The 11316-nt window shown below is 37.9% G+C and overlaps 1 non-coding gene across 1 annotated transcript; it reads left to right on the top strand.

Moving 5' to 3' along the window:
• Positions 1 to 9450: 9450 nt before the first annotated feature.
• Positions 9451 to 9557, top strand: LOC141624628 (small nucleolar RNA R71). Its single transcript, XR_012534433.1, has one exon. It is a non-coding gene; the product is annotated as a small nucleolar RNA R71 (small nucleolar RNA).
• The last annotated feature ends 1759 nt before the right edge of the window (positions 9558 to 11316 follow it).

An 11316-nucleotide genomic window follows, 5' to 3' on the forward strand; every position in this document is an offset into this window, starting at 1 on the left:
GATGGATGATTTATAATGTGGCATAATAGTAACATGTGAATATGAATGTTGTGTCGTATACGAATATTTTGTTTGCGTAAAGTTATATAATAAGTTCATATACTTGTCTACTGTTGTATCATATGCACATGTTAGATGAAGAATGTGTTTGAAATGGTAGAATTGATTGGAAAAGATGGAGTAGCAATTGCATGAGAATATGAATTTTGTGATTAAGAATATGTTTAGGTGACGAAGTAGATTTGTAATATTGTTGTATTAGTAACATGGAAATAGGATTTGTAAGGTATGAGTATGTTTTGTTTTACGAAAAGTTATAAAGTTAAAGCATGCGGGTAGTACATGATTGATAAGTTGAATAATATATGTGCATAGGGATGTTGTTGTTTGTCTTTTGTATATAGTAAGATGTGGTTAGGGGTACTGGTTTTATGAGTTTTGGATTGGTTTTGTTTGCTTGGTTGTTTAAGTTGTTTGGAAGTAAAAATCAAATAGTTATGTTGTTCGATTATAGAGAGGTTGTCTTAAAATTGTTATAACTTGAGATGCATAAATGATTTTAGTGTGATTCTAATTGGAGGTGATAGCTTGTTCTTTTACGATTCTAACGATAGGTCACACACCCAAAATGACCAAGAAACGAGTGAGATATGATCGTTTTACGAAAATTGGACAGTGTTGAGAAATGAGTAGGGTACTCGATCGAGTGGCCCTCACTCGATCGAGTGCACCTCTTGTTACTCGATCGAGTAGTCCTGGTAGTTTGTTATACGTGCTTGTGACCTTCACCTACTCGATCGAGTAGGTTGTACTCGATCTAGTGACCCCTATTTTGGGTCATATGCTTATCTTTTGACTTCGTTGCATATTATGTTTAATTCAAAGGTATTATTTTGCTTCTTTATGCATTGTTTTACATGTGTGTCGATCTTGATGCGTAAGTTACCCAATTTTATGATGTGGTGAGTGACACCTTATGGTGGGTATGAGTTCGGTGGAGAGGATAATGGAAAAAGAAAAGGAACATTGCTGAGCTGGTTGAGGCATGGTGCAAGTTTTGTGAGACGTGGTGAGTGATATAATTGCGAATTTGAGTGATGTAAAGGTAAGTGTATATGAGTAAAGAGTGATGTAAGTGTAAGGAACGTGAGAATGAAAAGGTTGAAAGGAAGGATGTGGGTAGTAGCAACTTGAGATGTGTAAGGAATTATGGAGGGAGATGGTTAGATTGTGTTGGTTAAGAATATATGTAATGAAAGATCGTTGTAGAGGGATGGAGAAAAGTGGTATATAGTGAACTTAGTGGAGACATGCCGCGACGTGGATTTGCAGATAGTGAGTGAGTTTGGGAATTTGTATTATCAAGAGGTGAAACTAATGTGTGATTTCCTTGGGCAATTAACAGTATGAAATGAGTTTTGGGATTCAAAAAAAAATGATTGGTGATGAGTGTGAGTGATAGCATGGGATGGTCTGGACTGATTGGTGATAAGTGTGAGTGATAGCATGATAAGAGAAGATCCATGGTAAGAAAGAGTGAGATGATACTGATAAAAAATAATGGGATTGGATTTTGGAGCAATGAGAAGGTAACCGGAGCACTAAAGAGTTAGGTAGAAGGAATAAGGAGTTGAATTATTGATTGGTATTGTTGAGTGTAAAGAGATAAGAAGGATAAAAGTAAGCCGAGAAAGATGTCGATCGGAGTTATGTAATATAGAAGTCAGGAATCGTCCAGATGTATGATACTATCATGAGCATGTTAGTTAATGGTTATACAGGAGTTTCAGGACAATATGATTAGTCATGAGTTTCAGGGAATTAAGGAAAGTAAGAAGCCGGGTAAAGAATTTACACGATATGAGATCTTGGTGGTGAGTTAGGTGACGATGCAATTAAGGATGGAATTGGGAATAGTGTTGAGGTAATTTTTGTTGATGGATTTGATCTTCGTTATTTGGGATGTTAACCAGAGATGGGAAAGAAACCGTGATGTTTAGAGATGGGTGTAAAAGGTTTGTTATACGAGCAGTGGGGGTATTGTGGTGTTGTCACTAGTGGTTAAGGGTGATGATAGATAGAAGGATAGCAATTCTGAAGAGGTTGATTTTGTAGAGGCCGGATTGATTTGTACGTTTGGAAGGAAGTATAAGATGTGGTGATATGAGGCGGGTGCTAGTAGTTGAATATTAATGGTATGGTTATACTTGGCATGAGGTGATGGTTATGCAAACGGGAGAATATGCTATGAGGGGCATACGAGTTAAGCTCGGGCGAGAGGTAACCTTTATCGAGTGGTAACTTACATGATCAAGATTGACTAGTTGGATATGATTACGGGTCTATGATGTGTATAAATGTTTGTGTGAGGTTCTGACCTCACGATAAGTGGTATGGTGTGATAGTTATAAAGTTGTTATTTGAATGTTCTGTATTGTATGTTGGGTACAGTAACCTAATGGAATGATATTAAAAAAGTGACAGTTTGAGTGATCTGGCATGGCTAGTTAAACTTGCATGTGTATTCATGATACATGTTTATTCCGTGAAAAGGTATGGATGATATTCATGAGGTTCTTATCTGTTTATTCTGTGTAATATGTTGCGTTGTGATCTGGAAAAGCATTTTTGAGTAAGTTTGCTTGTCCAGGAAGTTGTGTTTATAGGAATTGTATAAGTTGCAATGACTATCGATGTGGCTGTTGTGCCTCGGGTGGTGATCTGGGCACGATATTTCGTGTTATGATGCGGGTATTTTCGCGCTGCAGTGCGACTGTTGGTGGCGGTGTTGCGATGCCGTCATCGGCTGTGGTGGAGTAGGTGGGATGAGTACGTTTTCGAATGAATATACCAGTCATATAGATTGTTGTTTTGCTTACAGTTGTTGCTTGTGAGTTTTGTTTGGACGTATAGGCTGTTGTTTTGTTTATTGATGTTTCTTGCTCGTTTCAGCTTCGGAGTGAGGGTAGAGTATGACATGGAAGAGAGTTGTATATGTTTCCGTTGTTGTTATAGTATAGTGATATTCTGTTAATGGGACACAGTTGCGACGGGTTGTTGGAGTGCTTGTGATCTTCTTTTAGAGGAGGCATTGGTTGACATAGTGATGGTGAGTGATTCGTGGAACATGTGTTGTACAGATCTGAAAGTTGCAGGTGGTCCATAATCTTTTGTTGAGACAATGAGTATAGGGTGTTGGACATTAGTATCATGGAAAGTTGTGGATGAGTTTGTGGTAATAAAAGGGAGAACTTGAGGACCTAGTGTGAGTGTGTGTAATAATTGTGGATCGTGAGTTTTGAGTATGGAGATAGGTGCATGTATAGAGGACTATGTCGTTTTGGCGGTAATAGGGAACAGTTGAAGTTTTGGTTAAGCTAAAGATTTTGTGGTATAGGTTAGGTGGTGTGCCGAGTGAATTGAGGTATGAGAACTGTTAAGTAAGAGAGCCTTAGATATAGGAATGGTGATTGTTCAGATTATAGGCGGCTATCTTTGACATGCGGTGGTGATGAGGATAATGAGAAGATATAGCTAAGGACTTAGTATTAGTGAGTTACGAGGACGTAACGTTTATCTTAAGAGGAGTAGGATGCTATAAAAGAGAGTTTGCTGGTTGTGCATGTTATAGTATAATTGGAAATAGAGCGTTGATGTAGCATAAAGGATGGATTTGTATTGTGGTTGATATTGTTAAAAGGTCATGGCCATGCTTATAGTAGTTCGATGTTAGGAATGGGTGAATACTTCGATAGTGTTGACAGTTGGATGATGATGTTTAGGAGTTCGAGAGTGTTGACAGTGGGATGATGATGTTTATGAGTGTGAGTAAATTTCGAGGACGAAGTTCCTTTTAAGGGTGGTAGAATGTAACAATCCGTTTGATGTTATGAGTGTCTTGGATAGGCTTATCGCGTACCTATACAAAGATAATTTCCCTAGACACAAATTAATGTAGTAATAGGGGTCGAACACAAGGAAACGGGAATTACGTCGTGAATTGCTATGGGTAGATTTTTATCAAGGTCGACTTCGATTTTGGTTTGGTTTGTTTGTTTGATGATTAATAAAAATTATGATGTAAATTATATAATAAAAGGGAGTCTAAGGGGTTCGGGTCACACATGCAAAGTTAAACATATGATCATGATAAACTTGGTACTAATAACATTGTCAATTGCTTAGGCTTAGAGACACCCACCTTACGATATTAGTGTCAACCATAGATCGGGTCCTAGAGAAACTCTCGTCATGACTAGGTCGTCCTACTATACATGCTTAGTCTAATTCAATTCCGTGCCTCTCGACTTATAGAACGAATGAACAAACTTAATCAATTGAATAAGGCCTTAAACAAAGATTAAACGTTAGGGCACAAGCATGTGATAGAAGCAATTTAAACAATATTATTATTAACCTATTTTATCATGTTATATACTTGATTTATGCATGGCGCCCCTAGCCCTTAGACTAAGAGATTTAGCTACTCATATTAAGATGTAAATTGTAAACTATATTGTAAGAAATGCTAGACATAATTGTATGATTTATATAAACTAGGTGATATAACATGTAAATGAAATTATGCTAATGAAATATGAATAAAGTATCTAATTATAAACTATGTGTAAACTAAAATAGAAATGTAAAATTGCAATCTAGAATTAGAAATACCTTAATAGAAGATAACTTGTATGGAAAAGACAAATAAAACCAAATGCTTGAATTGTATTAAGAACAAAATGTTTAAGAACCAAATGCTTAACAATATTGAAAACTAATGAGAAAACTAATGAGAGAAATATAATGCTTAAGGCTTATTGTAAAGTAAAATGAGACGTAAAAATTGGATCCTAAAGCCTTGGAATACCTCTCCTATTTATAGGAGAGGAGAGTGAAACGTAAATCACCAAGAGGCATGCAACCCCGATCGGGGCCACCCTACCCCGATCGGGGTCGTGTGTTTCCGGGTTAATTCCTTAATTTCTTGATTAATTGCTTGAGGAATCTCTATGCTCGTGCTTTAATGCTCCTTAATCACCCGGTAATCCTCTAAATTCTTAGCATCCTAAGCTTCTTGGTATCCAATGCTTGCACCTTATTATGGACCTTCATTTTGGGCTTGATTTTTGCATTAGGCTTCAAATGTAATTCTCACTTTAATCCAACAAATCTTCATGCAAACACCCATTCAAACACTTCCATGCTAGTCCAATATTAGGTCTTGTTTAGCTTAGTGGACTTAGTGTACAAATGATAGGAAAAAGCCTCTAAATGCTTAGATTCCTACAAAAACATGTTAAGACAAGCAAATACACTAGAACAACAAATATTAGCTTATGACACTATGATAAGTGCTAAATAACAAATAAAATGAAGCTAATATAGGGGATGAAAGTATATAAAATATTCACTTATCAAACTCCCCCAAACTAAACCCTTGCTTGTCCCCAATCAAGAAACCAAATCCCATCAATTGCAATATCCAAACAAGCTAAGCATAATGATTTAAAAACCCGAAACAACATGGGCATGGAATAAAGCAAGACATGGATGAGATTTACACGACGGCGTAGCATAGAAAACTTTGAATGAACCTTTAAGCTCTTGCATGATCTTTTGACTTATGGACTCTCACGGGGCACTCAAACTCTTTTTTTATGAAAAAGGACAATTTTGTGAATAAACACTCCACTATCCTCGACTTATAATAATGTGCCCGCAATCTAATATGGTAATCAATCAAAACTAGCAAGCCAAAACAATCAAATGCAAGCATGATGAAGAAGCCAAATGGGTAGGAAGAAGGCACTATGTAATGGGTAAGAAGGGAGAACAAATGAATTATGGATTGTGGAGCTAATGTCAAGCTAGCAACAACCAAGTGTAAGGATGCTCAATCCCAATTCTAACCCAATTTCGCAATTCAAATCATAAGAAAACTCTCCAAAGTATGTGAATAATGCCTGAGAGTTTCTCACATCAACTTCTTCTTCTTTTTTTTCTTTTCAATTCATACTTCTTTTTTTCATTTCATTCTCATTTTTTCATGCTTTTTTCCATTTCCTTTTTCTTTCTCAACTTTTTTTTCTCTCTTTCATTTTCTTTGTTTTTCTTTCTTGAGCATTAAGACCAAGCTCACATGATATTCAAACTTTGAAATAAATCCCAATTGAGCACCCAAACAAAACAAAACAAAGCTATTAACTCAACAAGGTAGGCAAGTTATAATGTAGCTAGGGAAAAATGTTTGTGAAGGGGTCAAGAAGGCAAATATATTCATGTGAATGGCTCCAAAATGCTTTAACAAAAATATGCATGCTTACCAAGAGATGACATGAAAACCATACTTGTGCGTTTTGATGAAACACACATTATAAGGAGACACCTACACTCACCTAAGAGAGATCGGATATGGATGCATCGGTCAAAAAGAGGCTCTACCTTACCATTTTGTAGCTTGCCACAAGTCAAGATCAAGCCTATTCAGTTCATTCTTCATCTCCCACCTAATATGTCAAGACATTCCCATGTAGCTAATATCCCATCATTAAAGAATAAATCATTAGCAACAAGCCATTATTAGGATAAGCAAAGAGGAAAGTAGGCTACAAGCAAGCACAAAGCAAAAATTTCTTTCAAATTTTTTCAAAATTTCTACACTACATGCAAACTACACTATATGCAAATGCAATATCTCCCCCCAAGCTAAACATCACATTGTCCTCAATGTGCCAACAATTCATAATACCCAATCAAACCATAAAAAATGGCTCAAAGCACAAAACAAGAAGGACTAGAGGTTAAGTTTAATGGGATGCAAGATCTAAACTAAAATGCAAAGCAATTAAAAACTTACTCGACTTGTTAACCTCCCCCAAGCTAGCATGAATTCCGGGGATGAAGACGTTTCCTTGTGATCTTTAGTGAAGAAATGTGAAGAAACGAGAAAATGAGTACCGTCGAGTATGCTTGAATGATAGAAAGAAATCTATCTTTTTTTACCCGTATAAAGCAAAGGCCAGGAAGTCACAGAACCATGAACTCGATCGGGGTTGACCTCCTCTTCGGGTTTTGACTCTTTTCCGCATTTGATTTTAATTCCTTCTCGTTTCTCGAAAACCACGTCCCCGAACGGGGATCTTGCATGGGGAAGCGTGCCAAATTCACTTCAAATTCTTCTTCCTTCATTTTAACCTAAAAATCACAAAAAGAAACATCGTCAAGTCGAGTATTTTATTTCTAAACTACGAAAAACAATAAATTGCATAAAACAAAAACAAATAAAATAAAAAGCTTGGATTGCCTCCCAAGAAGCGCTGGTTTAACGTCCCGCACGACGTAAGAAGCTATTTGATTCAAGTTTTGTTCTTGAGCTTGCCACCAACCAAGCTCCATGTCATAGCTCCTTTAGCATTCCGCAACCATTTGAAATTTTTCAAATAAAATTTCCCTTTCTTCTTTTTGGCACTCTTAGCAATAGTGCCCTTGGCATCGTCACCTACAAAGCAAACAACACCCATATCGTCCTCCAACGGATCCATTAGTAAGGATTCAAGCGTAGTAGAGGCATAAGAAGAGTCCATAGTGCTAAATAAATAACAAGACTCTTGTAACATTGGGCTTCTAATGGTGTTGTTTTTGCTAAAGGAAACCCGGTCATCACCCATTTCCAATGTCAACTTCCTGTTTTTCACATCAATTAGCGCACCCGCGGTGCGTAAAAATGGCCTACCCAATATAATTGGGGTTTGTGAGTCCTCGGCCATATCAAGTATGAGGAAGTCAACGGGTATGAAAAACTTACCAACTTTGATGGGAACATCTTCTAAGACACCTAAAGGTCGCTTTAAAGAACGGTCCGCCATTTGCAATGTGATACTTGTGCATTTTAAAGTACCCATGTTAAGTTTTTCACAAAGGGAATAGGGCATGACACTCACACTAGCACCTAGGTCTCAAAGGGCCTTATCAATGGTATATGTGCCTATAGTGCAAGGAATAGAATAGCTACCGGGGTCCTTAAGTTTCGGGGGAGACTTATTTTGTAAGAGTGCACTACACTCTTCGGTGAAAGCAATGGTCTCAACCTCATTGAAGGATCGCTTCTTTGAGAGGATTTCCTTCATAAAATTTGCATAAGAAGGGACTTGGGTAAGCAAATCCATAAATGGGACGGTGACTTGTAAATTTTTACACATTTCCATGAACTTACCGAACTTACCTTCTTCCTTGTGCTTTGCTAGGCGATGGGGAAATGGTACTTGAACAATTTCTTTTGGAGGAGCATCCTCCACATCTTCCACCTTCTCTTCCTCATTGGGAACACTCACCTTTGTTGGAATGGCATCACTCTCCTTGGCATTAGGAGAGACTTCTTCAATAATCACCTTGTCATTATCGTCGGGCAATGGGGGCTCAACATCTTTGGCATCAAGCTTGCTCTTCCTCTTAAGCATCAACAATCGATGAGGAAATGGCACACGATCCTTAACAAGAGGCTCTTCACTAACCTTCTTTTTATCATTTCCCCCAAGCTTGGCCTTTTTAACAACCACCTCATCATCCAAAGTCATGGATGGCCCATCATAGCTTGAACCACTTCTCAAGGAGATAGAATTGACGGTCTCGTGCGGTTTCTCACCTTGGGGAGGAAGTTGACCGTTCTTTCTTTGAGAGCTAGAAGCGGCTAATTGAGCCACTTGTTGTTCCAACACCTTGACCGCGGCACTATGAGCTTGATCATTTTTTTGAATTTGAGTCAATAATTCCCTTTGCATTTGGATTATCATGCCCTCGAGCTTACCAACTCCTTTGTTGTTTTGTTGGCCATTTTGTGGTGGATTGTGTTGGTAATTGTTTTGTGGGGGCCTTTGTTGATTTTGATAACCCGGTGGAAGGATATACTTTTGTTGTTGAGGAACATAGGCATTTTGTTGTGGTGGGGGTTGTGGGTTAAGCACATTGTTGCTAGTGTAAGACAAGTTCGGATGAAATTTTGTATTCGGGTTATAAGTATTGGAAAATGTACCCGGTGGATATGAACTTTGTCTTAGAGCTTGAAAAGCATTTACCTCTTCAATGGGGGCTCGGTAATGACCGGCATAATGACCCGCACCTCCGCAACCTTCACACACAACGATTTGGCTTGTTGAGGACACGACGTTGAGTTGTTGAAGGGAATCTTTAGCATCTCTTTCCGCCAATTGTTGTTGGAGCAAGGCAATTTGAGCTACCAAAACGGAGTTGTTGGAGGATTCTTCTTTACCTTTGGATGGCACAACTCGGGAATTGACATATTGGGCATCATGGACCGCCATAGATTCGATCGTGGCATGAGCAAGGTCGGTGTCAATTTGATCAAACCGCCCATTGTTGGCTGAATCAAGAATCCTTCGGGACTCGGCACAACATCCATTGTAGAATGTTATTGCTAGAAACCAATCATCTAGCCCATGATGTGGGCATTGCCTTTGAAGCTCTTTGTACCTCTCCCAAGCCTCATATAAGCTCTCAAGAGCTTGTTGTCGGAATCCGGTGATTTGGCTCCTCAAAGTTTGAGTTTTCTCCGGTGGAAAAAACTTTTGATAGAAAGCAAGAGCCAAAGTCTCCCAATTGGTGATTCCCATGGTGGTGCGGTCAAGGCTATTGATCCAAATCTTGACCTTGTCCTTCAAAGAGAAAGGGAAAAGTATCTCCCTTATTTGGGCTTGAGTAACACCCGTTTGACAGATCATGGAGCAATAGTCACAAAAATTTTGCACATGCAAGTTGGGATCCTCCAAAGGACTTCCTACAAATTGCTTCCTCTCCACAAGGCTAATGAAAGCCGGCTTGATCTCAAAGTTCGGCGCGGTTATTTGAGTGGTTGTGATTCCAGCCAGAAGCATGGCCGCTGTGGGCTTTGAGTGATCGGAAAGTTTCACCATCTTTTTAGTAGTGGATGGTGGTGGTGGTGGAGTTGATGAACAAGAAACCTCCTCCTCTTCAAGAACTTCTAGATCGTCTAAGTAAGACTTTCTAGCACTTTCAACTTGTATGGGAGAAGTGGCTTCTTTCACTTCCTTCCAGAAACGTCGTCTTCTCCTAAATGTTTTCTCGGGATCGGAATCCGGTGAAAGCAATTCTCTACTACGAGAGGACCTGGGCATAAGACAACAATTTCTAGAGAAGTGATAAGTAACGGTCTTAAGGAACAAGTGTTCCCCAAGACAAAGGAAAACAAGGTAAACATCGACAATTCAAAAAGCAACAAAACCGTTTCCCCAGCAACGGCGCCAAAATTTGATAGGCTTATCGCGTACCTATACAAAGATGATTTCCCTAGACACAAATTAATGTAGTAATAGGGGTCGAACACAAGGAAACGGGAATTACGTCGTGAATTGTTATGGGTAGATTTTTATCAAGGTCGACTTCGATTTTGGTTTGGTTTGTTTGTTTGATGATTAATAAAAATTATGATGTAAATTATATAATAAACGGGAGTCTAAGGGGTTCGGGTCACACATGCAAAGTTAAACATATGATCATGATAAACTTGGTACTAATAACATTGTCAATTGCTTAGGCTTAGAGACACTCACCTTACGATATTAGTGTCAACCATAGACCGGGTCCTAGAGAAACTCTCGTCCATGACTAGGTCATCATACTATACATGCTTAGTCTAATTCAATTCCGTGCCTCTCGACTTATGGAACGAATGAACAAACTTAATCAATTGAATAAGGCCTTAAACAAAGATTAAACGTTAGAGCACAAGCATGTGATAGAAGCAATTTAAACAATATTATTATTAACCTATTTTATCATATTATATACTTGATTTATGCATGGCTCCCCTAGCTCTTAGACTAAGAGATTTAGCTACTCATATTAAGATGTAAATTGTAAACTATATTGTAAGAAATGCTAGACATAATTGTATGATTTATATAAACTAGGTGATATAATATGTAAAGGAAATTATGCTAATGAAATATGAATAAAGTATCTAATTATAAACTATGTGTAAACTAAAATAGAAATGTAAAATTGAAAACTAGAATTAGAAATACCTTAATAGAAGATAACTTGTATGGAAAAGACAAATAAAACCAAATGCTTGAATTGTATTAAGAACAAAATGTTTAAGAACCAAATGCTTAACAATATTGAAAACTAATGAGAAAACTAATGAGAGAAATATAATGCTTAAGGCTTATTGTAAAGTAAAATGAGACGTAAAAATTGGATCCTAAAGCCTTGGAATACCTCTCCTATTTATTGGAAAGGAGAGTGAAACGTAAATCACCAAGAGGCATGCAACCCCGA

This window comes from Silene latifolia, chromosome X (assembly GCF_048544455.1).
Source record: "Silene latifolia isolate original U9 population chromosome X, ASM4854445v1, whole genome shotgun sequence".
NCBI classification, from domain to species: Eukaryota; Viridiplantae; Streptophyta; class Magnoliopsida; order Caryophyllales; family Caryophyllaceae; genus Silene; species Silene latifolia.